A 19101-nucleotide genomic window follows, 5' to 3' on the forward strand; every position below is an offset into this window, starting at 1 on the left:
TTATTGTTCCTCTATTTGCAACCATCACTCGACACTCTGGTGTTGGATATAGGAAGCAATTCAATTATTTTGCTACGTTACAATGAATAAAATTATGGGTACTTCCTGAATCAATCAACACTATTACCTTTTTCTTCTTGATTTGTCCTTCTATCTTAATGGTTTGAGGAGTGGTAATTCCAGCCAATGAATTAAAATATATGGTCGGATTCATTTCTTCTTTATCTAGGCTTTGTTCCTAGAGTATATCCTCTTCTTTTGACCTTTCTTGCTCCTTTTCTTGTTCCTCTTCACAATCTATGTAGAATAATTTCTTCTCAGAACACTTATGACCTTTAGTGTTATTGCTATCACAATTGTAACAAAGCCCTTTTGCTCTTTTTTCTTCCAATTGTTGTGGTGTCAACCTTATAGGTTGTGGAAGACTAGGGGCAACAACACTTCCATCTTTATAGTTGTGAGTGGTATGCTTCCTGGTTGCCATAATTTTGCATTCCATTTTTCTTGCTAACCTGAATGCCTTCTCTAATGAATCAAGTTCCCAAAGGCGAACATCATGTTGGATATTATCCTTCAAAGTCCCTACGAACACATCAATCATATGCTCCTCTGGAATATTTTTTACCCTTATGTTCAATTTTTGGAACTCCTCAATGTGCTCCATTATTGAACCATTTTGTTTGAGACTTATCAATTGGCTAAAAAAAGTGTTTCTTTTTGTATCCTCATAATGTGCTGTCAATTCTTCCATAAAAATTGCCCAAGTGATAATTTTTTTACGAGAGCAAAGCCATTAATACCATACAAACTGATTTGGTTCCAAATATAAAGTTGCAATACGTACCTTTTGTGTGTTTTGCACATTATTGAGGTCGAAAAATTGCTCCATATATAATATCCATGTTGGGGGATCCTTGCCATCAAACTTCCTCATATCGATTTTTGGAATATGGTGGGTCTTTGATCCAACATTAGAGTCTATGAAATCATGATTAACATTTGTTTTATTAGCATCATGAGTTTCCTTTACTACCCTTTCACCATTAGTAAGTATTTCTTGTAGAAAATTTGTCAAATCTGTCTTCAAATCTGCCATGCCTGTCGTCAAATTTGTCGTCAAATTTATCTTCAAATATATCTTCAAATTGTCCATCTTAGCTTCCATTCCATTCGTCTTAGCTTCCATGCCATTTATCTTAGATTCCACGCAATTTATCTTAACTTCTGTTAGCTTTTGTGAGAGTGACATTTGTTGCACTTGGTCTTGTAATTTTGATATATCATGTAGCATTTCTTCCTCTTCTTCATGAGTCATGCTAGAGATTTCAGGTTTCTTACTAGGTGTTTACGTTTTCTTTCCTTGTGGCATCAGTTACCGATAATAGTGCTCTACTATGCCCTTTGAATTCCTTCAAAATAATTTTTCAAACCAAGTTTAAGCAAAAATTTAAAAAAATCTACACACCTTTTTTCACTTTGTAGGAGCTCGATATTGCCTCTGATGTATCTATGTAATTTTAGATCATCTAGTTCCAAAATTGTGCTTTGGAGTAGCCCTCTGTGTCCTCTTTCCAATGCCACTAGTCTAATCCAAATTGGATTCTCCAAGGAAGAGTTATGCCAAATCTCCCACAGTAACTTGATTATAGACTAGTTCAGTGGATCGAACTTGTATGATGTGCCACGTGTCCCTCTTTCAACCTCTGGCTCTACAAATATATACAAGAAACTACAGTCTGTTCTCTTTTGTACCTTCTTACGAAATTTCAATCTGATGCTCAGAGAGAAAGCTATGACGATTTTCCCCAGCTCACCTATTTGGAATGTAATTCAGGAGTCTGTAAAAAGACCAACTTCCTTAGATCATATCTTCGCAAATATAGTGCAAAAAGCTCTAAAATTTAGACCTGAGGTTCAGTGCGATTTCTTCTCAAATGGTTTTTTTTTTCACTTCTGAAACATCACAGAAAAAAAAAAGTTATAGCAAAAATTCCACGATGACCTATTTGGAGCAGCGAAAACCTAGAATCCAAAGCTCTGATACCAAATGTTATGAAACCAACTCACAAGTAGAAAAGATATATCAACACCTTAGAATTCAGCCTCTTTGAGGGGGAAACCTCCTTTACATTACACAAATGAATGATTCTTTGATGATTCAAATGATAAAACCTCCTTTCTATATATAGGAGTCTAAGGAGTCACAATATAACCCAACCGACCTAACAATGAGAATATATAGCCACAAAAATAACAATAGAGGGATTCTATCAGGCATAGTAATAACAATATGGGGACAAATAGGAGCACAAAAATATCGATAAGAGATACAACTACAATAGTAATGGGGTAATCACTAGTATTATAGGGACCTAACAGTAAGCATGTTGTACATAACACAAATGTTCATCCCAAAGCTTGGGATGCTTGCTACAATAGTCTCTGAGCAACTGAATCACTGTCCTGTTGAACACCTCTGTTTGGCCATCTGTTTGTGGATGAAATTTGTTCTTTTCTTCAATCTGGTGTCCATCAATTCCCATAGACTTCACCAAAAGTTCCCAACAAATCAAGAATCTCGATCAGATACAATGGAAGTGGGTAACCCAAAATGAACCCACACATGCTGAAAGAACAACTTTGTTGTTTGTCAGCTGTAATCTGCTTGTTACAAGGTATTAAAATACACATTTTGCTGAACCTGTCTACAATAACATATAATTAATCATGACCTTTTCTAGATTTTAGCAATCGCCCAACAAATTCCATGGAAGCACTTTCCCAAGGACAAGAAGGAACTAGAAGTATAGTTTACAAGCCTAATTTCCTATTACTGGGCTTGCTTTTAGAACACGTAGTACACCCTTTAATATATCTAGAAACTGTTTCATGCATTTTTGGCCAATAACAGAATGTTTGTAGTTGTGCAACTGTTTTACTTACACCAAAATGACCTGATATAAGAGAATTGTGTGCTTCTCGGATTATGTTAACTCTTTCAGTTTGTGGAATGCATAACTTTCCCAAATGATACAAGAGTTGGTCCTTAACACGATAATCCAATTCTTCTACTTGTTTTCCCTGACTTAAAGTTGAATATACATCTTTAAAATCTACATCTTGAGCATATTGTTCAATGTAGCTTTCATGCAATACTGAGTTATGCTTAAGTATAGTAGATGCATTTATGATTGGTCTTGATAGCATATCTACAACCTTATTATGTATGCCTTTCTTATATCTGATGAAAAGATGAAATTGCTGTAGGAAACCCATCCACCTATAATGTCTTGATTGCTGCAATTTAGTTTGTGAGTGAAAATATTGAAGTGGTTGATGATCTGTATGTATAATTGTTTCTTTGCCCAATAGGTAATGTTTCCACTTTTTCACACTCTGCACTAATGCATACAATTCTTTATCATATGTGGGATAATTAACTATTGCATAATTAAATGTCTCAGAATGATAGCATATGGGTTTACCATGTTGCATCAACACTGCTCCCATGGCATAGTCATTGGCATCTGTTTCAATCTCAAATGGTTGTTGAATATCTGGTAGTACTAGTACTGGTGTTGTACTAATTTTTTTCTTTTAATGTGTTGAAGGCTTTCTGTTGTTTGCCTCCCCACTAAAACACCTTATTCAATCCTGTTAAAGCATGTAAGGGAGCTGCAATCAAGGAAAAGTTAGCAATAAAATTTCTCCAATATTGTGCTGCTCCTAGGAAACTCTTTACTTCTGTAGCAGATTTGGGTTTAGGCCAGTTCACAATGACTTCAACCTTAGAGGGATCTATCTTCATTTCACCACCCCCTACAATATGACCCAAATAATTTAGATATGTTTTGCCAAATTCACATTTTGATAACTTCACATAGATATTTTCTCTTTTCAAAACATCTAAGTCTGCTTTACATGATTCAAATGTTCTTCCCATGTTTTACTAAAAACAAGAATGTCAACTAAATATACAATTACAAAATCATCAATAAAAGGTCAGAGTACGTCATTCATAACTCTCATAAAAGTGGCAAGAGCATTAGTTAAGTCAAAAGGCATAACTAGCCATTCATACAGCCCTTGCTTTGTCTTGAAAGTAGTCTTCCATGCATCTTGTTCTGCAACTCTGACTTGATGATAGCCACTATGCAAGTCCAACTTGGAAAATTAAACTTCTTCTTTCAGGTGATCTAAAAATCATCAATGTGAGGAAGAAGATAACGATTCTTGATCATTATTTTATTCAGTGCTCTGTAATCAATGCACATCCTCCACGAACCATCTTTCTTTCTCACCAACACAATTGGAGATCCACACGGTGATGTGCTTAGTCTTATGAACCCTTTATCGAGCAACTCTTGTACCTACTTCTTGATCTCTGCATTCTCTAAAGCAAATAACCTATACATTTCGATGTTAGGCAATGGAGTATCTTACTACAAATGAATATCATGTACTATTTCCCTTTTGGGTGGTAGACCTTTAGGTTGTTGAAATAGGATATCATATTCTGAAAGAACTTTATCTCAATCAGCTTTTTGTTTAGCATCACAACCTTCTAATACATTGGTTTTATCAGGGTTAATTTCCTTCACAACCATTAGTAAAAATTGCTTGCATGAATTTACAATTCTTTTCATCTGCCCTGAGTTTATGAGAGAATAGTTATTTTTGAGTTTATGAGCTCTTACAATATATTCTATTCCATCTTTAGTGAGTTGATACTTATTTTCAGCTCTATAGAAAATGGCTTTTCTATCATACAAGTAAGGAATTCCTAAAACAATACCACATATGTCCAAGGGAACTATATCTAACTCAACCTCATCTACAAATGTTGACCCAATAGCAAACCTAAGTTTACATTGTCTAGTCATTTGTAGCTTTTCTTTATCACATACCCAACCTAATGGATATGGCTTGTTGTGAGGTGTTTTTAGTAAGCCCAACTTCATTATAATTTTCTCAAAAATCAAGTTTACTTGTGATCCACTATCAAATAAAGTATTAATCTTTTGGTGCTTGGAAATAACTCTAATATGAAAAGGCTCATGTCTTTTCCTCTCATTATCTTCATTATCAATAGATTGTGAATAATTACTTGTAGATGCTTCATAATTTTTACCTTTTATACCTGTGGCTGTGACTGTTGTTTCATCACCTGAGTCTGACCCCAAGTATTTCTGAATAGTAGCAGCAATCTTCTTCTTCTTACCAACGAACTTCTTGGGCTTCAGCTCTGAATGCAAAGACCAGTAATGTTCATCATCGTGTCTATCCTTCTTGTAGTGAGTGCATGAAGGTTTTTCTTTTTGTACAGTGTTTTCCTTCCTCTCCTTCCATTTTAGATTCTTCTTTTCCTTTTTCTTGCTTGCAGAGGGTTTTGATGATCCCCCAATCTCTGCGTTCACATTCTTGCCTCTAGCTTCTAGATGTGTAGCCTGAACTGATAGGCTAGTAGGATTAAACATGAGAATGGTGTGCTTCAAATAGCTATGTAGACCACCTATATACTTGAGCAAAGTTTCAGGTGAGTCTAGAGATATGCCTAGAGTTAAAGCTCTTTTTCTAAATTCCTGGGTATAACTCTGTACACTTCAGCCCTTTAATTGGCGAAGAGTTTGCCAACTCATCATTGCTTACTACATATAAGCCAGTGGATAGAATTGTTTTTGATGGTAGAAACAAATTCATTCTATGTAGAAATAATTTTACCATGTCTCTTCAGATCAACTTGTGTCTTGCCTTCCCACCACACTAGTGTAGTTCCTCCAAGGTGAAGGCTAGCTAGCTGAATCTTCCTCCTCTCTGAATCAATGTTCTACACCCTACAATATACATCAATCTATCTAATCCAGTTATCTAGATTTTTTGCATTTAATTCTCCATCATAGATTGGCAAATCAAATTTTCACATCTAATTTAATCAAAGATGTTTTCGTCTTTTTCTTTTTCGGGCTAGGAGATGAGGATGATGGAGGTAATGGTGGAGGAGATGATGGAGGAAGCTTTTCCCCTTTCCCTTTTCCCTCTAGGGAGGCATCTAGAGAATGTTCCTTTGCTCCTTTGTCTTGTTTGGGGGTTGAAGTAATTTCACCTCGACCCTTCTTTAATTCTCGATTCATCTCTTCCACCATGGATCTCATGGTCATGAAACTGTCCATGAACTGAGATTCTGATTCCAATGGGGTTTGTTCTACCATTCTCCTCCTAGGATAGACTCTTCCAATTTCTGGATTAGCCTCAACAAGTTATCCTTCTCCTAGTTTGAGCTTTGACCTAGTTAGCATTCAACAATCCAACACAATCTTGTCTAACCTTAGAAAACCTAAAGCTCTGATACCACTTGATTTGAAAATGAGATCTTAGACTAATATTAAGGTATTATAGACTCATGTGTAGGATTAGTCAATATTACTTAGTGCAATAGATCAAAAATATTGCGAATAATATAGACAATGAAGCAGTTAAAGAAACATAATAGACACACACACATAACATAACAAATAATTAAGGATTTCACCCAAAACTCTTGGGCTACGTCTCCTAGTCCAGCCTTTCAGTGGTGACCTCTCTATTATGTCTTCAAGAGCAAAGTTTTACAAAAGTGAGCTCAATTTGAGTCTCAACACAACATATACAAAACAACAAGAGTTTACTTGAATCCCTCAAGTCTCTCTGAGTACATAGACTCTCCCTCTTTCTCCCTGTCTTGGCACTGCCTACCCCTTATCTCTATCATTCAGTGGATTTTAAGCCAATCAGTGTTTGTCTGTTTGTTTTCCCCTTCAGGCTCTCTGGCTCCTGGCCTCTGTCCGCTCAAATCCCCTATGAGCATTAAACAATCATTATTAAACATCTTCAGGGATGGTGGCCACCTGTCTTGTAACAGAAGGGACCATTGGTGCGTTAAAAATATCAAAATAGTCGTTCTCTGTTTACACAAAGAAATATGCGTAAAACATTGTAAAATCAATAAAAATGCCTTTTATCAGACCTGAAATGTTATTAACTCTACCTAAAATCCATCGGGTCCACCTTTGTATCGATATCGCAAGTCGCTCGGTCGTGGGTTCCTTTGTATTTGGGTTTATTATGAAAAATCCCAAATACAAAGAAAATCTCAACAAAATGGCTTCATTCCAGACTTCAAATATTTTAATATCACATTCATAACCCTTTCGGGCCTGACCATATTGCATGTCGCATTTCCCTGTTTGGCTTCTGATCGTCGATTGTGCCAGTCAGCCTTATCAGCTATCAGTGCATCGCATGGTCGCTAGCCTCTTTGGCATAACCCCTTATAATTCTACGATGCAATATTGTGATATCGCAATTGCATATCACTGATCCTTTGGGCTGCGGTTAAGTCCTTATCTCTCTCTCTCTCTCTCTCTCTCTCTCTCTCTCTCTCTCTCTCTCTATATATATATATATATATATATATATATATATATATATATATATATATATATATATATATATATATATATATAGCGATGCGATAGCGCGGTTGAATCTAGATCATTGATTTTCATGCTTGATCGATGGTCCTCATTTAATCGTACTAATTTCTATCACACTTCCCATAAAGTTGCCTTTGATAGAATCCGCCTGCCATCGCCGATTGCGATATGTTGATCAGATCTGGACCGTTGATCGGCCAGATCTGACGGCTCGTGTGCAAAGTTGTTCAGCATCCGATAGACTCTGTTTTTGGCCATTTTTCATGTTTTTTCTCTCCTGATAGTGTAATCCACCTTTTGTGAAGGTTTTTCCTTCGCAATAGTTTTTGATCTTTGAATACTTAGAGGCTTTTCATGATCCATTTTGGATTAGAGATTTACCTGAATAGGCGCAACCCCAATTAGTAACAACCTTTTAAATACTCATGGGTAAATACAAACCTCCGAGGTCTTTTGAATTCCATGATGTTGCCTCACATTTCATCATAGCAGGACTTCAAGGCTTGCAAAACAAATAATGACAAAGTTTTCTTCAATCATTCAACTTCCATTCCTACTTCACATGCAACAACCAAAACCTGCTTTCCTTGTTTTAGCAGCACCTTAATATGCATTCTCAAATTTCTTCTACAACGTATCCATCATGACTATAATATTCCCTCCATCTCAACTCGGGAGATATACTCTTTTCTTTATCCAATATCCTTCTTAACTTAGGGAGATCAACTTATTTTCTATGACATCTAAGAATCTTTCATGGCTTCCATCCCTCTTTATAATCTTCATTTATACAACTTCTTTCATCATACTTATCAACCAAATCAACTTTACTTACGAACATCTTCATCATCTTGAAGGTTATATACTTGCACACCTTAAACAACAAGTACAACCAAATACATATATAGAAGCATGAAATTTAACTTTATCATAATCATACAATAATGGAATCATTATACTTTAGACAACAAATATCTAAACTTACTTAGGTTCACAAACAAGAGACACATACTTTCATACTTCAACTATTTTTAGGGGTTAGGTTTTAGCCTCTAGATCATGTCAATAACTTAATCAAGATATTAGTCTTGCTATATCTAGGGCCTCAATATTTTTTCCATAGTTACGAAATAATCTACAATAATATATTGCAAACCCTAGAAGTAATTCAAACAAGTATAGTTCTACAATGCATCCAACAACTTTGGAATTCATATGTTAGACTTTACTAGTATTTAATGCAAACCCTAGATTCAATACATAAGATACTAAGCCTTAGATGACAACAATAAAAACCAATTACACCACAATCTAAGGTTTCAACTAAGTGACTAACTTCTACTAGGGTTTGTTGTAAACCCTAGATTTTATCATCATAATGGAATATCTTCACATCATAACCTAGAACATCATAATTCTACTAGGTCTTAGTTACAAACCCTAGAACTTATCAACAAATAGGTTAGCACAAATATATATATAGGATAATCATGCACAAGCATATCATAACATAAATAGGACAAAACTAAGACACAAATATCAATACTTATAACAATCTAGATCAGACTAGGGTTTTGATCATACAGACAAACATTTACTGAGGGATTCATTCCTAGGAGTTAAGTCTTGATACATAAGGGTTTCAGTTATAAACCCTACCAAACCCTAAAGATCGAGGGTTTCAACATATAACACAACAAACCCTAATTTTTTCTAGGAACACATTACCATTCAACCCTAAAGGACTATGGTTTCCATAATACTAAGACCACAAACATCAAAGGAATAGTATTTTATAGATTTCATCAGTGACCCTAATTAGACTAGGGTTTTCATATTAGCATTGACATATCCTTAGGTTAGGGTTTATAGAGAACCTATTATTTTTCTATAGACATAACTATTTTAATGAGAGTGGATTTAATCTAATGATAAATCTCCCATACAAGAATCTCTATGATTCAAAGGTCCTATACAGAAGACTTGTTAGTAATGTAAAGTAGATTCCTTAGAATGAATGAATATACATTTATCATGAAGAGAAACAAATCTTTTATTATAAGACATACCTTTGAGTTTATACAAACCTTATAGTACATCAATTCCAATAGAACTTCTATTCTTTGTTTTGTGAGGTCTTCTCGATATCCCTTGATCATAACAACAAGCTTTTCATAAACAAGGAGGATATAAAAGAAATATGATTAGCATATAGTGTAAACACATCTAGAGAAGAAATAAAAACCAAATATAAAGGATAATACATGGAGTAAGATACTAATCTTTGAAAAATTGTGAGGGCTCCCTCTTAATCCAATATCGAGTGATACTTAAAACATTAACAAAACAATTCAACAATGTTTTTCCGAAGATTGTTAAACTTATAAGTTCTAGAAGTCAAAGTAAAAAAAAGTAAAAAATTAAAAGTAAAATAGCTTAGTAGGATAAGTCCTTTATTTTCAATTCTTTGATCTTATGCTTCTTTGGAGATCCTTCTTCAGCATCATTTGCATGATCTCTATTTCTCTTTCTATTTCTCAGAATTTCAATACAATCACTTTTGTGGTGACCCATTTTGTATTAGTTATAGAATTAGATCTTGGATATGTCTATCTTCCTTCTAGGCCCTTTATTATTATTGAATGATCCTTTGTTCTTGTGATGAGTGGAGTAGGAATTTGAAATTTTTTCTTCTTCATTCTGTTTTTGCTTACTAGAGAAATATTGACTTCTTCCTAACTATAGGCATTCCATAGTTGTTCAAATGTGGGAGTCTCCTTCCAACTATTGAGACCTGATGAGAAGGAACTCCATGATGTTGGTAAACCTAGAAGTTCGGTGATTAAAATTTATTTCTCTAGTACTATCTCATCTATCCCTTGAATTTCATCTCTTAATCTAGCTATTCTCATAAAGGAAGATGCCACAATGTCTACCTTTGTCATGTTTATAAACCTTAGTTCATTTTTAAAGCTTGTTATTTGACCAAGATTCTTGATAGTGAATAATTTTGATAAAACCTCATACATCTCTTGGGCAGAGTCTATGTTATAGATATAGGGGATGAGGTTATCATTTACTCCATCCACCATTAGAGTCATAGCCAATATTTTTGTCTCTCTGAATTTTTCCCTTTTTGCATCACTTGATTCATTAGTAGGCTTCTTTACCTTTCCTTTGACTAAATCAAAAACTTTAATCTTTTCGAGGATGAGGTCTATCTTCTTCTTCCATGACTTGTATTTAGACTCCCCTTCTAGTTTGTTTTATCCCTTCATTGAGTTAGACATTATCTGTGAAGATGATAGATTTGACTTCTTATATGTTCCTTTTGATGACCCTTATTCACAACTTCTTAGAACTTCTTACTCTTCTTTCAATAGATATTTGTGTTTCCTTTTTTCCCTTCTTCACCTTAGCTCTGATACCATGTTAGAAAATAAAAAAGGCAGAATTATTTTTTCTATATAGATAATTACTTGTGACTTCCTTATCTTTATGTTCTTCTCTTATATTTTAGTTCATCAAGAAAATAACAAAACAATAGCACAAAGATCACAAACACCAGACAAAGGTACGAAGACAAGGAAAAACCCCTATCCAGGGGAAAACCCAGTCAGCAACTCTTCCTTAATAAATTCCCAAGATAATCCAAGACTCTTGACCTAGACATAGGCTTCCTCCACACCAAGTCAACCCTTTCTTCCTTCTTGCATATGATAACCCTTCAGAAACAACTTCAACCTAGCAGAAACAACTTGCAACAACAATTTTGACCCAGCAACTAACAGTAACAATAGTAGCAGCAACTTTGACTTGACAAGAAAGACTTCGATCTCCTAGAGGAATCAACACAAGAAAGAGATACATAGCCCAAAATTTTGATCATAACTTTTTCTTCCTTCACCAACTTTGCACAACTTTTAGCCTCCTTTTCCAACTTCACACTTTTCCATCTCTTCTTCTGAGATATTTAACTTGAGTGAGTGAGTGTGAGTTCTCCAAATGAATTCGAACTGCTCCAATATGTAGGCTTATGGTGAAGTCAAATTACCCAGTTTGAGGTTGACCTAGTCTCCTTGAGGCCGACTTAGTGTGGAGGTGAAAAATACCTAATTTGACTCAACAATAATTATTTTTACATGATTCAAAAGCCCAAGAATGCTCTCTTTAAATGGAAAATGACTCTAATGACTCAGAATAAATCCTAGAAGTCCTCAATGGGGACTTTGACCTAAAACATGATGACCCAAGCATGAAGCCCATGCTTTAATTAGTCATAATCATAATAATAATAATAATAATAATAATTTCTTTTTATTTATTTTGATAAATACATTTCATTGTGACTCAATTACAATTTATGAAGACCAAACCTAGTTGTATTCTTCAACAAAATGTCGGTATGCTTTTCTTATAAACACATCAATTCTCTTTATTATCGAATGCATCGATGTTCAGATAAAGTGAATTTTTTTATTTTTTATTTTTTTTAAGTGAAAAAAATTATTTTTTTTTTTTAATTGAAAAATGAGCGGAAATTGATTTTTCAAAATCTAATCTCATAAAGTATTTTAAATAGTAAAAATGTATTTACTATTTCATTATTTTTTCCAAAATTTCAAGGGAGTGATTTGCAAGGGAGACATACCAAGAGTATTGTCAAACAACATAATACTTTAGAGCAGAAACACTATTTAGAAGATGAAAAGCTAAAAGGTATGGTGATTCACTCAAAACCCTACATAGTAAAAATTTTAAATTTTATTGTTCATTTTACTAACATTTTTTTTTTACAATTTCTGTTAGGATTTAATTAAAAGAGAGGTCATTTGCAAGAGATACATACTGGGGGCACTATGGAGAAACAAAATATTTTGGAACCGCAAAAAGATCAAAATTTTGAAAGATATGGTGTTTCACTCAAAACCTTGCATAGAAAAAATTTTAAATTTTACTGTTAATGTTTTTTACAATTTATGTTAGATTTATTCACAATTCAGAAAAATAAAAAATAAAAACCCTATATAATAAAAAAATTTACTATTTATTTTACTAGTAAATTGTTTTATGATCTTTGTTCCTATTTAAATTTAATTAAAATTTAGAAAAAAAAAAAACAACAACAAAACAAAAAAAATCAATACTTATCTTAAACCATTGCTTCTTCTTGCTTATGTGACTGCAAAATTTCACCTTAAGCTTTAACTCCCTCTACCACTTCACAATAAGGGTTTTTCATTTTAGGCATTTTATTTTTAAATGGTTTGTCCACATACTATATACAGGGTATTTGAAATGTAAATTAGGGTGGTCACTTATTGAACTAGATCCAAACCCTTTTGACCCTAACCATTTTTAAAAAGATAGATATATTTTTTGTGGTGAACCCTGTGTAATATAACGTGCAGATGCACCTTCTGTAATACAACACATTGGTATATTATAACATTGTTAGTTCTATCTAGTCTATTCATCACTTCTCTCGGTGTAATATAACACATCGATGTGCCTCTATCAAATAGCACCATTAAGTCATTGCGATGTGTTTATCATTACAAATTGCACTATCATAATTTATAATTATTTTAAAAAAAATCATTGTCAGTGCCACACAATTAACCGCCTGGTGTGTTTAATTGCATAAACTCACCCTTGTGTTTATTCAAATAAACACACTGGTTACCAGAGCTCTTTTTGGCTGAAAATTATTTGATTTATGTATAAAGTATATTTAATGGATTTTGTATTGATTGGTACATGTTGCATATTAATAAAAAATTTCTGAGAAGGTGTCAAGTAATGAAAATATTGATCAACACAATGATAGCACATTGAAAAAATAAGGCAAGTTCTTTGTAAATCCTTTACAAAATTAAGATGTTTGAACTATATGTAAGTTTAACTAATATGTATTAGTTAGTGTGTATCATGAAGAGCCACAAAATGAAGAAGGTTGATAATATTAGTTCTAATCTAAGTGTAGAAGAGTGTAAAATCTTGATAGAAAATTGCAAAAGGATGAATAAGGTGAATAAAAAAATAAAATTCAATATGAGTTTTTTTGTATTTTCATTAATAATATACTTAATAATATTAGGTAGCATGTTTCAAACAGTCTATTAATTCATATATGTTTAATGTTCTATAGTGAACAACGACAAATTGGTCCATAGCTCATCTAGAGTGGTGCTAAAGGTTACTGAAAGGGAAGAGTTGCTTCCAAAAACATGAGGGATCTAGTGGAATAAACGTATAGACGTACTTTACACTTACAATACACAAATCAATCTAATGATTCCAAAAACCAAATTATATAAACTATATGAAGCATTTCTAGAACAATGGTTAATGAGACATGTCATACTTGCAATAGCAAAATCATACAACAATGAAAAAGGATCATTCAAAAAGTAATATGCCTAATTAAAATGATTTTTTCAATTTATATGTATATATTACTACAAACCATTCATTTATTAATATTAGTTTTGTTATATTTAGTTTTCATATATCAATATAAAAATAGTTTATTACTTTTTTCAAGAAGATTATGAAAATCCCAAATGATCAACAAGCTGATATGCAAAACATGCCAGTGGGAATGTCCAAAAATGTTTACAAGAAGATGGTCAAACGAATATGCATAATTTCATGATAGGAGGAACCATCTCAACAACAATGTGCTTCTAATGTATGTAATCATGATTGACTTTGTACATATAAAAAAATAATTTGGCATTAAATATTGATTTTCAAGTATTTTATTGCAGAAAAGAAAACAAAATGGAACTCATTCAACACATAAAATTGGATGAGAAGGAAGAAAAGGTTTGATATCAAAGTTTGTGAGTAATTGTCAATATTTCTTTATAACAACTCACGATTTCATTTTTGTATATTTTAAGTTGTTTTATAGAAACCGTCTTTGAATGTCTTCAAATAGGTGCTAACATACAAAGAAGAGCAATTAGAAAAATTGATTAACATTAGGTTAAATATGGGTTGTGAGTATATGTTGGCGTATCAAAAATTAATTGTGGAATTTGTAAGTATCTATGGTGTTTTACTTCTCTGAGTTTGTAATAAATAGAAGAAAAAAATCTTTTATATTAAATCTATGATCTATAATGGTTTTAAAACATGCAAGAAACAAAGTATGGAACTATGCGAGTAGAGGGCATGTTGCAACAAGACACAATACTTGGTTTTGAAACCATGTTTATAGTTTATGAATTGGTCCTTGCCATGGTACATTGCTATTTGATTTACATTGATGTCTATTATTTTTTTCAATTTTCATTATTCTCACCAATGTAGATACACTTATTACACTTTTTTTTTTATCTTTGCAGATGGAACAAGATCAAGAAGATGAAAAAAAATGATACTCAACAAAAAATTCATCCAAATAACCCAAGTCATGGAAGTAGCTTGAGCACTGACAATAGTTCTAGTGAAGAATTATGATCTATTTGGATATCAATGAAACTTGTCGTATTTTTTGAAATAATTGTGTGTGCAAACCAAACATTTTGTTTAATGTAATGGACATAGTGTCCCAATTGAAAGACAATTTGTTACCAATAAAAATATCATTTTGTATGAAAAATAACATCTTATTGATATATAATGTTATGAAACCGGCTCAAGAAAAAGATAGAAAAGATAGATCAACGCCTTAGAATTCAACCTCTTCGAGGGGGCAACCTCCTTTACATTACATAAATGAACAATTCTTGGATGATTCAAATGACAAAACCTCCTTTCTATATATAGGAGTATAAGGAGTCACAATATAACCCAGCCGACCTAACAATAATAATAAAAAGCCACAAAAATAACTATAGAGGGATTCTATGGGGCACAGTAATAACAATATGGGGATAATAGGGGCACAACAATATTAATAAGGGGTACAACTACAATAGTAATGGGGTAATCACTAGTATTATAGGGACCCAACATGCCCTCTCCTTCAAAAGAGTGTTGTCCTCAATGCTTGAGAAGTTCTGGATGCTTCTGTATAAAATTCTAATCCTCCCATGTGGAATCTTCAGTGGATAAGTTCTTCCACTTGATAAGATACTTCGAAATTGATCGATTTTGTAGCTGTCGAGTTCTTGTTTTTGTGACTGCTTTCGGTTCCAATATAATTTTTCCTTCCTCGTCAAGTTCTAGCAATATTGTTTGAACTGGGAGCTTGTCGCCTATAACCTTCTTTAAACATGAAACATGGAAAACTAGGTGCAATCGAGAAGCTGTAGGAAGCTCCAATTTGTATGCCATAGTACCAATCTTTTGCAACATCTTGTATGGACCATAATAATTTGGTGATAATTTATTATCCTTCTTAGCTTGTTTGAGGGACATTTTCTTATATGGTTGTAGTCGTAGGAATACCCAATCACCTACATCAAAACTTCTTTTGCTACGATGTTGATCTGCCTGTTGTTTCATTCTATTCTGTGCCAACACGAGGTTATCCTTTAAGAGTTGGAGGACTTGTTGTTGATGTTCGATGTGATGTTCCACTACTTGAACCTTAGAATTTTCTCTTAAATATGATGTGATGGATGGTGGCTGATACCCATAAAGTGCCATAAATGGGGTCATTTTTGTTGCTATATGGAAGGAAGTGTTATACCACCATCCAGCTAGAGGAAACCATTTGACACATTGTGTCTGTTTATCAGATACAAAGCAACGAAGATATCCTTCCAAACATTTGTTTACTATCTCAATTTTCCCATCAGATTGAGGATGATAAGATGAGATATGAGCTAACTGAGTACCAAGACAAGAAAATAATTCTGTCCAAAAATTTCCAGTGAAAATGGGATCTCTATCACTTACAATAGTCTTTGGGTTTCCATGTAGCTTTTGAATTGTTTCCATAAATGCAGTAGAAACTGTACTGGCTTTAAATGGATGTGATAATGCACAAAAGTGTGCATACTTGGTAAGTCTGTCAACTACCACCATGATGACACTCTTTCCCTCAGACTTGGCTAAACCTGTGATAAAATCCATTGAAACCTCCTCCCAACGTTGGCTTGGAATGGATAAAGGTTGTAATAGAACCAGTGTCTTAATTGTTTCAACTTTCTTTTGTTGGCAAACCAAACATTCCACCACAAACTTTTGAATATCTGATTTAAGGCCATCCCAAAAAAATTCCTTCTTAACCCTGTGGTAAGTTTTTAAAAATCCTGAGTGCCTTCCTAAGGGAGAAGCGTAAAATTCCATAAGAAACTTTTGTTTCAGCTGGGAATTCTTACAGAGGTATAAGCGATCTTTGTACCATAATAATCATTTTTCCAGCTAAATGTATCCGACATACTGGAATCTTGTTGTAACTTACGAATAAGTGCCCACACTTCTTCGTCATTCTTCTATTCCTCCCTTGCTTCGTTTATCCAATCTGGTTGGATAATAGAAATGGCGTACAACAATGCTTCCACATCCTCATCCTTTCTTGAGAGTGCATCTGCCACCACATTTTGCTTCCCTTTTTTGTAGATGATTTCAAAGTCATAACCCAACATCTTTGTGACCCACTTTTGTTTCTCTTCAGAGGATAATCTTTGTTCTAAAAAGTATTTAAGGCTATCATGATCCGTTTTTACCTTGAAGTGTCTTCCCATTAGATAGGGTCGCCATTTCTTAAGTGCATGGAATATTGCCAACATTTCCTTCTCATAAATAGCTTTGTGTAAAAAATTTCCCTTGATTGGACGACTTTCAAAAGCAATGGGTATTTCATCTTGCATTAAAATAGCACCAATTCCATTTCCTGAAGCATCACATTCCACAATAAAGGTTTTTGTGAAGTCCGGTGTAGCTAAGACGGTGCTTGGCACATTGCCTCTTTAAGATTTTCGAATGCCTTTGTTGCTTCTGGAGTCCATGAAAATGCATCTTTCTTCAATAATGTTGTTAGAGGTGCTGCTATTCTCGCATAATTCTTAACAAACTTGTGATAATACCCTGTCAACCCAAGAAATCCTCGCAGATGCTTTATGGATGTGGGAATTTTCCATTCCTTAATGGCTTTAATTTTGCTAGGGTCTACCTTAACTCCTTCATGATATACAATATGACCCAGATATTCCACCTCTTGTACTCCAAAGAAACATTTGGATCTTTTTGCATATAATTGTTTCTCCTCCAATAGTTGTACACCTTGTCAACATGTTCAACATGATCCTTCCAAGACTTGTTGTAGATTAGTATATCACCAAAAAATACTAACACAAATTTTCTAAGGAATGGTTTGAAAATTGAATTCATCAAACCTTGAAATGTTGAAGGTGCATTGGTAAGGCCAAAAGGCATGACCAAAAATTCATAATGACCCTCATGATTTCTAAATGATGTTTTCGAAATGTCTTCAGTCTTCATTCTGATTTGATGATATCCTGAACGAAGATCCAACTTGGTGAAGTAAATTGATCCATGCAATTCATCCAGTAATTCATCAATGACAGGAATGGGAAACTTATCTTTAATAGTGAGCTTATTGAGCTCCCTATAATCCAGACACATGTGCCATGATCCATCCTTCTTGTGCACCAATACTACTGGAGCAGAGAAAGAACTTTGACTCGGTTCAATTATACCAGCCTCTAGCATTTCTACAACCATACGTTCAATTTCACTCTTTTGGGCATATGGATATCTGTACAGCCTGATGTTTGGAGGAACACTTCCTAGAATCAGATGAATAGCATGATCATGATCACGAATAGGTGGGAGACCTTTGGGAGTCTCAAATACCTTGGAATGATTGTCCAAGACTTTTTGGAGATCTGGAGAAATATATGATTCCAATGTGGAAACATCTAGTGAACATAATTGTGCAATTACACCTCTTTGTTCCTTTTTTAGAAGCTTTGTCATAACGTTAGAGCTGATTATCTTTCCCGGTTTCCCTGCAATAACCCTTAATTCAATTTCCTTTCCTTCCACAGAAAATTTCATGAAAACTTCTTGAAAATTAAAATCTATTGTACCCAAGGATTGTAGCCATTGGACTCCTAGTACAGCATCAGCACCTCCCATTGGAATGGAAAGCATTGGGCTAGTCAATACATATTCTCCCATGGATAGCTTGATATTATGGCACTTTCCCGAGCAATTTATTGTTCCTCCATTTGCAACCATCACTTAACACTCTGGTGCTGGATATAAGAAGCAATTCGATTCTTTTGCTACCTTACAATGAATAAAATTATGGGTACTTCCTGAATCAATCAACACTATTACCTTTTTCTTCTTGATTTGTCCTTCTATCTTGATGGTTTGAGGAGTGGTAATTCCCGCCAATGCATTACAAGATATGGTCAGATTCATTTCTTCTTTATGTAGGCTTTGTTCCTGGAGTATATCCTCTTATTTTGACCTTTCTTGCTCCTTTTCTTCTTCCTCTTCACAATCTATGTACAATAATTTCTTCTCAGCACACTTATGACCTTTAGTGTATTTGCTATTACAACTTTAACAAAGCCCTTTTGCTCTTTTTTCTTCCAATTGTTGTGGTGTCAACCTTATAGGTTGTGGAAGACTAGGGGCAACAACACTTCCATCTTTATAGTTGTGAGTGGTGTGCTTCCTGGTTGCCATAATT

Source organism: Pinus tabuliformis, chromosome 2_1, assembly GCF_031772625.1.
Source record: "Pinus tabuliformis cultivar Carrire ecotype Pingquan chromosome 2_1, CPIR1, whole genome shotgun sequence".
NCBI lineage: Eukaryota > Viridiplantae > Streptophyta > Pinopsida > Pinales > Pinaceae > Pinus > Pinus tabuliformis.